This window comes from Frieseomelitta varia, unplaced genomic scaffold, assembly GCF_011392965.1.
Source record: "Frieseomelitta varia isolate USP_RPSP 00005682 unplaced genomic scaffold, Fvar_1.2 scaffold_582, whole genome shotgun sequence".
NCBI lineage: Eukaryota > Metazoa > Arthropoda > Insecta > Hymenoptera > Apidae > Frieseomelitta > Frieseomelitta varia.
In genome coordinates, this window is record NW_025110348.1 from 778,627 (window position 1) to 788,824 (window position 10,198).

The window sequence follows — 10,198 nt, forward strand, 5'->3', positions numbered from 1 at the left end:
CTTTTTTTTTTTTTTTTTCTTTCTTTTTACCCCGGAGTGGTTTAAGATCGAATTTCTTGCCGCTGCATGCGCGGCTCTCCACGGCATCCAGGACCCCGGGCGCATAGATGCAAAATGCAACCGTGAGGGGATCCCTTACAAAGGCAGAACCGAGCCACTCTCTCCGTCGGGGATGAATGTCACTTCGTGAAAATATATCCGTTTCAAGAGTTCGAGAGTTTTGGGCCGGGAACGGCCCCGGTGGATCCCGGCAGGTAAGAGCAGCCGAGGCTCGAGCCGAATCAGATGAATGCGCAACCTGGAAATCGCGCCCCCTCCGAGGGATTAGTAACACTAAACTGTCCCGTGATCCGTCTCGTGTCTGTCGATTTCCTTCGATCGTTTCGACGGATCGACCGGCAGATAAGCGATCCGAGTGGTCTTCGTTTTCTCTTGGAAAAAACCGTGGAAACATTGTTTTTTCCGAGGGAAAATTGTACGAGGCCCGAGCAACGAAAGGAATATATTGTAACGAGACAGTTTTGATTTGAGATTCCGTCTTTCTCAAATGTCATTAGTAGATTGTCGATCTTTATGCTTCAATTCTTCGTACTTGATCGAATGTAACTGAACGCAATGGAATCTACCAATTTAGGAAATTTAGAAGAATACAAAAATACAGATAAAAAAGAAACTATTTGGCAAAGAATTCAACAGACAGCGAGCAAATAGTCACTCACAATTATTAATTAAAAGATACTCATTAAATACATGAATCTTGTTAATTCAATCTTGTAATTACAATTTAATCAGAACGAAATCTTTTGCCAGGATCAATGTATGATCACTGTCCGTTTCGACGTACATGTAGAGCACACGTAGCTATACTCGTATGAACACATATAGATATACTTATGCCATTCGTTTACCGAAAACGGTCGAGCAGAAACAAGTTGGCCGATGCAAAGGGCGCCGTAAATTATCAATTCTGCGATCCCGTTCAATTAACCCCATTCGAGGGCCGCAAGAGGTTCGTTTGATCGAGATATCGCGCGGCCCTTTAACGAGTAACCGATGTCAAACGCAGCCAGAGACAAGGAGGAAGGAAAGGGAAGCCGGTTGGGTCACTCGCCCGGGAATACACCGAATTCGAGATATATCCAGCAGAACTAACTATTAATTTGGTTCCCAGGCGGTAGTAGGAGGGCCGAGACTGGCTCTCTCCGAAGGGTGAAACCGAGAAAGAGAGAAAGACAAGGGGGGGGGGCAAAGGGGAACGAAAGAGAGGCAGGAGCCTCGTGGAGCGAGAGAGGGGTGGAAAGCGGGACCAGAAAGCCTACGGGGCAACAGATTACTGTGCACGGCCTACGGATCCTCTTCCCCTTCACCTTTCCACCCTCCCCCCTCCCCCCCCTCCACTCTCGCCGTTGCCCATCTCCTGGTCGACGTGGCTGGCCCGTGAAGTTAATAATCATCAAAAGTCACAGTGTTTGTCGAGGGCGGCCGCCCTTTGTGCGCCCACGCGTGCTCCTGACGCTAATATGACTCCAGCCAGGCTTTATTACGAGTTATTAGAGTTATTACATCGGCGACGGATTTTCACGTGCAGCCAAGCTGCAACCGGCTGCACAAGCGCGTTCCTTTATCCAAACGGGTCTCGCGGTTTTCCTCCACCTTTTTTTCCTTTCCCAATTACGCAATTATCGTAATCAGGATGGGAGGTTGGTCTGTTCGCCGGCCAGTGATCGTTAATTTCCTGTGTAATCGCGTGCGTCGACGAACGGTCGGCAAGTTTCGTTTGGAAAAATTCCCGACCACCCCTACCTGGAGGAAGACGAAGATTTCCTCCACTTTCAGTTTCAGTTCATACGTGTTTCGTCGAAATCCACTAGATGTCAACATAGAACGTTTATAGAATAAAGATAATGAAAGTGTAGGTTTCAAGGAAAAGGGACTGTTATAGCATAACGGTGCAAGAGCAAGAGATTTCAATCTCTCGAAAATGATTTGTAATTCATCTATTCACAGGTGCAACCACTTTGATCAAGTAACGAAAATTTGCCTCGTTCCGGTTTCACCCCCTTGTCTTTCCATCCAAGAACACGATGGATAATCCACGTTGAGAGAACGGACATGGCATCGTCGTTCTCCGTAATGGCGGCGCGGCGGAACGGCGCAACCTGCGCGCGCGAGAAAACTCCAAGTCTCGCGGGTGTATCCCAGTAAAAGGGGGTGAAATCGTTTTGGTATCGGGGTTTGCGAGCATATTGCCCGGTAAATAAGCCCGCGGACAAAGGGTGCATTCAGTCGAATCCGATTCCGCGGCTGGCAGAGCGAGAAAGGGAGTTCCGCGATGGAACAATGGACGCGCGGTGTCAAAATACGAGGGCCATAAGGCTAATTTGCCGAATTTCTGCCGGGCTCATTCACGCGATACCGCCCTCGTGATTAGGCTTCGTGAGTCGGGCGCGGCCCGTTGTCTCGGTCGCCACGCATTGTGACCGACTTTTTAAAGCGAGACCAGCGGAGGCTGATGACAACCGGAGCTCAGGAGCCGTCGGATAAAGGATCCTTGGCTTTGATTTCGCCGCGATACGGCCGCGTTTCAAACGGTCAGGATAACTCGCCGGATGGTTAATTAACGGGGACGTTAATGCCTACGCTCCGGACCGGATGCTGCCTGGTTTTTGTTAATTCCAGGGGGGGGGGGGGGGGAGGAGGAAGTGTTGATTGTGAGTGTAAAACTTGCAATCAGTATGGGAACGGACGAATTAGACTGACTGAGAGATTCAGATTAGGAAGAGAGAGAGAGAGAGAGAGAGAGAGAGAGAGAGAGACTTTGCGACGTTAATTCGAGCAATGATATTTACATATATTATTTAAACGCATTTAGAATTCGGATCTAGATATTGGGAATTTCTCAGAAATTTATATTCAATTCGCCTTGGACTTTGTAATAAGATTTAGATCATGAGGTATCGGATATTGACTACTAACTTATTAATAGTTTCTGGCGAGCTCTCGAGCTTAATCTTGGTAGCTGGTACAAAATTCTCGTCATTGTATCTTTTTAGACGAAAGTTTTTTAATTATCTAGTAGATCTAATATTTGTGAACAATATGTTTTTCTTTTTTCTTTTTTGAACGTATTGACGGAATGAATAGTATTTTACTTTACGATTACAAACATAGAGTGCATAATGTAGTTATTAATTTCCATTCTATTCCATAACATAAAATGCAGCGACTGAAAGGTTACCTGTATTAATTTAAATAACGCCCGCGCAGGTACTTAATACACTGTTATCGGAATCGGTTGGTATTTCCTTAACCAGAAAAGCTGCAGGATTTTCATAAGTTGACTGAATTATTTTTGCCTTGCAACGGCCAGTCCCTGCATCCTGCGTTCGATTTAAACCCCTCTTTCCTTCGACGTCGACAGGGTCTTAATAAGAAGGATCAAATTTCAGGGCACGATTCATGTTCTTGACACTTCCGTGTTTCTCCGATCATTGAGAAAGTCGATCGTTCGTAATCCTTCTAGGGGGGAGGGCGGAAAAAAAAAACGGAGAAAGAAACAGGAAGAGAGGGAGGAAAAAGAAGGGCGAAGAATAAAAAATACGTACGAAGGAGGGAAGGAAAAGGAAAATGTCGAACAAGTCCCTTGCGCAAGTAATTGCCGGTATATTATTCTCATTGGCTCGCGCAGTTATATCAGCTATTTGCCTTCACTTTCCACCCGTCTATCTTTAGATTAACTGCAATCTAATAATCCTTTGTTATCTGAAAAGACCGCGTCCTCTCGGGGCATATTAATAACATTTATCCACGGTACTTGACTCGCCATTAAAAGGATAGAAGAACTAACTGCACAAATGGCGCGGAACGGCTCGCAAATCAAATAGTAGAGGCAAAGTAGGACAATGTTAAACGCATCGATTAAACGACTGTTTAGCCACGATTAATATCGTTCTGATACTTTACATAATTCCCTCTCTCTCTCTGTCTCTCTTTCCCTCTGTGTCTCTCTTTATGGTTAATCAAGTAACCGGAATATTCGTATATTTATTTTAGAACTTGGTCCGATAAATACCAGCGAGTAATGCAAACAATCACGACTCCACGCGATCGTACAAATCACGTTCGAAATTTCTAATAAATTCATCATAGAATCTTTTGCTGTCGGCTGTCCTTTAATTGAAGACCATTTCTTTATTAACTGTATTAACCGTGCGGGTGTGCTTGTTGAAACTGACTTGCAAGAATTACAAAATGCGATAAATTAACACTTACGAGTTGAACTCTACAGTCTTTGAATTTAATTCTCGATGAAATGTTTGAGGTGAATTAGTTGTAGGAAATTCTGAGAAATATCCTAGATAATCGAATATCGCTATATTTCTTGCTACGTTGTACATTTATGGTGGAAATTTACGGGTGTTCAAGAATGTAAAACCTTCTTACGCGCTTGATTACACAGTACAAGTGTTGAATGTCGAATTTTTATTTTTTATTATTAATTCTCATCGACTCAAGGCGAGAAATACGTTCCCGTGGTTACTGCTGTTTGATCGTCGACTGACTTCCTGACAAAAATGATTCCTCGTCGATCTCTGCGTTGAAAGGAAACGCACAACAAGGCTCATTGTTCGGGAACGGGTGTGCAGAAGGATCCTCTCGACAACGAGCGAACGATCCGATGCCTTCGTATCCGTCGTTGTCGTACACGGAGCCGTTTATAGCCTCATTGTAAAAGTGAAATCGTCTCGTGTTTGGGATGTTATTTGTAGCACATTAGTATTGTATCGCAGTACGCCGGGGTTAGACCGGGGCGTTGGAGTGTTTAAGGGTGATTACACGCAACGACAGGGGTGGCTTTATTGGAGGAGTTTCCCAGTGACGCTCATTCTATATTCTAACCTTTCATTTACCTTCCAACTGAACAATTCCACACTCAAACAAAAATTTCCGTCCCAAAATGAACATTTAAATAATTTAAATAAATTCTTTTCCGAGATTCTTGCTCTCGCAAGTCTCTCAAGAGACAGATCGATCAATTTCACTTATGGTCAAATTTCTTTGGTACGATTTACTTTGGTAAGTGGATTTCTTGCTAAAAGGTGGCAGTTTGTTTTCTAAAATACGACTGTGTTTAATTTAATTTTTGTTCATAGAGATGATTATAAATGACTGCAACTTAGGTAGAAAATTATTTCATCTCACAGAGGAATATGGGAATATGCTTTGATTGTTTCTGCATCTCGGGAACGCGGAAGAAATTCACTTTCCGAACGACTCGAACATAAAACGTCCCCTGTACTCGGCTCGGGGGAAAAAAGAACCGAGTTGGAAATCGATCGGAGTGAAAAATTATTCGTAGAGGAGAGGAGACAGACACGATCGGGATACGATCGTCGTCTGGTGGACGGCTGGTGGAAATACGGGGAAAATCGCGTGGAAAATCAAAACGTTTAGGAAAGTCGGGGCCGATCGGCGAACCAGCTCGTCCCGTTTAACTAGAAACCGACCACCCCCCGCCCGCTGGAATTGATTTAACTCGCACGCTGCACGAGTCACGCCGCATCGTCAATTATCCTCGAACGTATCCGCAGTGCGGGTGCACAGGCCGCCGGCGCTGGTGTGCCGGTGTTGGCCCTTTCTGCCTCGGCACGCTTCTGCCCTGGCCTTCGACTCGCCGAATCGAAATGAGAACGACTGTGTAGAATTGAATTTGCACGACAGTTTGACAGGGCCCTGAAGGAGAAAGGGGGAGGGGGAAGGGAAATAGTATGGGGCCAGAGGGTAGAAAAGGAGAGCGGTCGCTGGAGGGGAGAGAGGGTATAAAAAGCACGCTGAATAATAGACTCCAACCCTCTCCAAACATCTCCCTTCTCTATGCATACCACGGCCACGGTGCCCTGGACCGGAATCTAGCCTTACACATTCGAAACGTGTCCGCCTCCCGTCTATCTCCCCCTCCTCTCCCCTACGTCGCGCTGCGTCCACGATCACGGAGCTTTGATAAACTTGTGACGTACTCGAAGAAGAAATAAATGATGTCCTTCGTTTCGATACTTTTGGTTATTTCTGTCGGGGAGGAGATATCGCGTTTTGAAACTCGAGTCGTCGATGAGCTAGATATAAATTTAATTCGCTCATATAGAATCTGTTACTGTGAATTTATGCGCACGATGTTAATTATTGACAGAGTAATCGTTTTAAAATTCATCCGTACCCCCACGTCATGAATAATCGCTGTGGAATTGAAACTTGACGTTTCATTGGAAACTACTTTCGGTTATTATACGGACATTATAATGATGGTAAAGATGAGGACAGAATTATACTTTTCGTAGCGGTAGTTGTCAAGGAGACATTTCATTTAACAGATACAGCGAACATATCTCGTTACACGACACTGTCACGTGAAGCGTATTGAAAGTAGATTGAGACGCGAGTCAGACCAACGTTTTAGATTCAAGAGTTGTCGATGCATCGAAGACAAATCTGCCCACAGAGAACTGGTCGCACATCTCGGTTCAATGAAATAAAAAGAAAAGAAGAGGCATAATTAATTTGATTACGGCGGCGATCTCTCTGAAAAAGGTGGCAAGCCAGAGAAGCTGACAATGAGCGCGAAACCGCAGACGCGTGAAACGCGCGGCGACACCTACCAGCGTTTCTAACTCTTTCGCGTAAAACGCACGGCCACCATGGTGGCCGAACAATAGACGAAATCTGTTAATGCCGGCACGAACGACAATGAGTTCGACGTGGCGTGAGCGGCTCTCGAATACCTTTTTACCGGCGCTAATCCGAATTCGTTGGCCGTCGGCGAGGATAAAGCGATCATCGTCCCGGAACGATGCGCTCTCGAACTTCGGCTTCGATGATTGGGACTAGCGAGGTCAAAAGGAGAGGAGAAAAGAGGGGGGGGGGGGGGGGGGATGAAAGAAATGGCAACAACCGGATAGAAAAAGTGATTTTTGCCGCGATACGCGGGCTTCGTCGGGGCTCGTTCGTCACGAGCACGGCGATAGTGATCGACGAAAGCTGTTACGCGGCCGCCTGAACGACGTTAACGTCGATATTTCCCTGTAAACGACCACTCTGTTAGCCCCTGTTCCCTTGAAACCTCGGCGGGGGCCGAGATTTTCCGGGTCCAACTGCAAAGCGCGCCAACCCGGCAAAGTGGTTTTCTGTCGAAAGTAACGGGGCTTGGCGTGAACGCGATTTCGGCCGCGTTTCGAAGCGTAGCCAGCGCGCGAAATGGAAGGGAAAATCGTTAACGAAAATCGTGCATCCGTCGCCTCTCTGCGCCCATCGTCGCGTATTAGATATATTTCAGCCACGTGCGTGTGCGCGCTTAATAGGTTTCATCGTTCCTTTCGTCGTCGCGACGTTCGTTCGTTGATAGCGCTGCGCAGCGTAGCTTTTTATATTAATTAGAAAAATATATGTACGTATGTTCAATACTTCCGATTGTGGATATCTACGTAGGTCTGTACTTTTATTCGAAAAGTATTTTATTACACATTTTGGACACCTTTGCGTATCTCAAATTTATTTAATCATAAATTTATTTAATCGACTGTCGCGAATTTACTTGAAAAACACAGTCGATCGTTCCGTCGATTTGCTGAAAATTCTAAGCTCGAAGTTCCAAGTCGTTTGTATTGAGAGGAAACTAGAAAATTCGAGGGAGACAGCTCTCTCGCTCTACAACCTCAAATTGGCGGACGATGCTCGGGGAAGCGTGGCCCCGCGGCGAAACGCGTCGTTCACGCAGGCAAACACAACGTGCAATTTTAATCCCGAAATTACTTCCATTTTATTCCAATTTTCTTGCATTTAAACCGTCTAAGCGAGTTTACCTTGGCAATATCATTCGCCGAGGAGCTTTGGTGCTGCATCGTCCTCGAGATCGTGGTGGGCGGGTGGATGGATGGGTGAATGGCTGGCTGGATGGATGGATGGATGGATGGATGGATGGATAGCTCGGCTGGCTAGTCGAGAAAGAAGAAAGCTGAAGGATGAGGAGCGAAAGGTAGAAGATGGGCGGAGAAAGATGGGTCGGAGATGGAGAAGGTGGAAGTACCTACTCTAATAAATTTACGACCTAAAATGGTTAAGCCGCGTTAGCCCTGTTCTTTATATTTCCGCGAGAGAGGAACTAAAGAGTGAGCGCGCGCGCGCGAGAGAGAGAGAGAGAGAAAGAGAAAGGAGAGACGAAGGATTCCGGCCACCAACGAGTAAACTCACCTTCCTTCTGCAGAAAAGTAAAGAGAGACGGAGGATACGGATCTTGTATACGCGACAGGCGTCGTTGGTCGAGGGGGTGGCAGATTCAGGGAGGAAAGAAGTGAGACAGACAGAGAGAGAGAGAGAGAGAGAGAGAGAGAGAAAACAAGACGGTGGAAGGATGAAAGACGGGAAGAAGTGGATATATAAGAGATACGAAGGGAAATTCGCTTATTTTCCCATCATTTCGACGTAGCATCTTGTCCATGGCCTTTCCTCACCAACGGAGCCAGGAAAGAAAATTGCTTCTCGTCCTCGAGAGCAGAATATTGCCCTGATGAGCCCGGGAATGCCTCGATATCCGTTCCCTCTCCGCCCCCCTTTAACGTTGCTGTCTTACCAGAGTTATCCCCGCTAACGCGGATGCTCTTGTTCCTTCCGTATTTTTGGCCGTTTCTCTTTCAACAACCATCGTCTGTTACGACAACGATGACGACGACGACGACGACGACGATGACGGGGCATTCAATTTGCTCGTTATTTATTATTCGAAACGCGACACTTCTCCTCGTTGCAACGAGACGCGCTATATCGCAGAAGCAAAGTAGGATGAGAAAGAGAGAAGAACGATGGGGGAGGATGACGAGGGAATTCAGGGAGTTAAACGGGAAATTATGGAGTGGATTACATAATAAAACGAGGCAGAGAGAAAACGGTACGGTGGCGTCTAGCCCCGGCGTTGAACCACCACGACGCGGACGAGAGATGGGATATAGTTTGTTTGGAGACGCACGCGCGTTTCGTCGCGGGCCGCCGGAGACGAGCAACGGATATTCGTTGCGACGGAAGTCTTGCTGGGAAATCCGATTTCAGCAGCTGCAGATTCCTCGCGCGAATCGGATTGGTTTATTCGTTGTATCCTGGCGCGTCGATGGAAGCCGGCGACGATTGTGTAAAGGATCGGAATTTCGCGAAACTGAAACTCGATAAGTGTCGTTTCGGGGAGCGACGCCGTATTTCGGATACTCGAGTTCGCGTTCTTCGCCGTCTCTCTCTCGAATTCCGAATAGGAATCGATCCGCGCGATCTCTCGTCTTGGTCGAGCGGAAATTTGACAAAATTTCGAGACGCGTCGTCTCCTCTGGTACCATTCTCTCTTTAAGAAGCGATTGCTTGTTCGTATTTGACGAGGGCTAACTGTGACTGGCAAAAACCAACGCGAACGTGACGATGCGATTTCACGGGGTGAGACCGAGAAAGGACCGTCCATAACTGACCGATCGTTCGCATCGACGTCTCCTCTCTTCCCCCTTCCCCGTTTCACCCGCCCTCGCGTGAAATTTCCCTTCTCGCTCTCGGTAGCTCGTACACTCGTCACGGACGAAACGACGGGATAGGGCCTAGTGCGGCGTGTCTCTCTGCGCCACTGAATAATTCATGAGGCGAGAAGCCAGCAGCCGATACTTATCGCGATAGACTTTAGCGGGCTGCCAACAGCAGCCATGTTACAATAAAGAAATCAACATGGCCGACCGTCCTTTTCGTTCCCTCCTCGGGTGTCACCGGGTGCCCGGGCGCCCGTTTCTTCTCTCCTGCCCTTTTCTTTCGGGTCCACCTCACGGCGAGCTCTCCTCTCGGCGAGGGCGCCGTCACGTCGCGCTCACTTTCGATTTCGCCCCGCACGGTTACCCTCGTTACCCTCTTGATGCCGAAGAAGGGTGGTCTCCTCACCCTACGAGCTCCCTTCTTACCTCCTTTTCTTGGCCCGTGCTGCCTCCAGGGGTGGACCGCCCCGCCCAGACACATTTCTCCGCAACCCTCCTTTCTCGATCCTTGCCGAGCAAGACAGCCAACTCGAGGAAACGAACGCCACCGACGAGGGAGGACGAATGAGACGGAGAACCGTGCCGACTGTCGGAGCGAGAAAAGTAGTTTTGTAAGGAGGACGAACAGTGGACCGGGGGGGAAGGAGGGGGGG

The 10,198-nt window shown here is 47.4% G+C and overlaps 1 protein-coding gene across 1 annotated transcript in view; it reads left to right on the forward strand.

The window, feature by feature from the left end:
* LOC122534289 (retinal homeobox protein Rx1-like) overlaps positions 1-10,198 on the forward strand; it is a 46,986-nt gene that overhangs the window by 32,606 nt on the left and 4,182 nt on the right. The gene's annotated exons all lie outside the window — the stretch shown is intronic.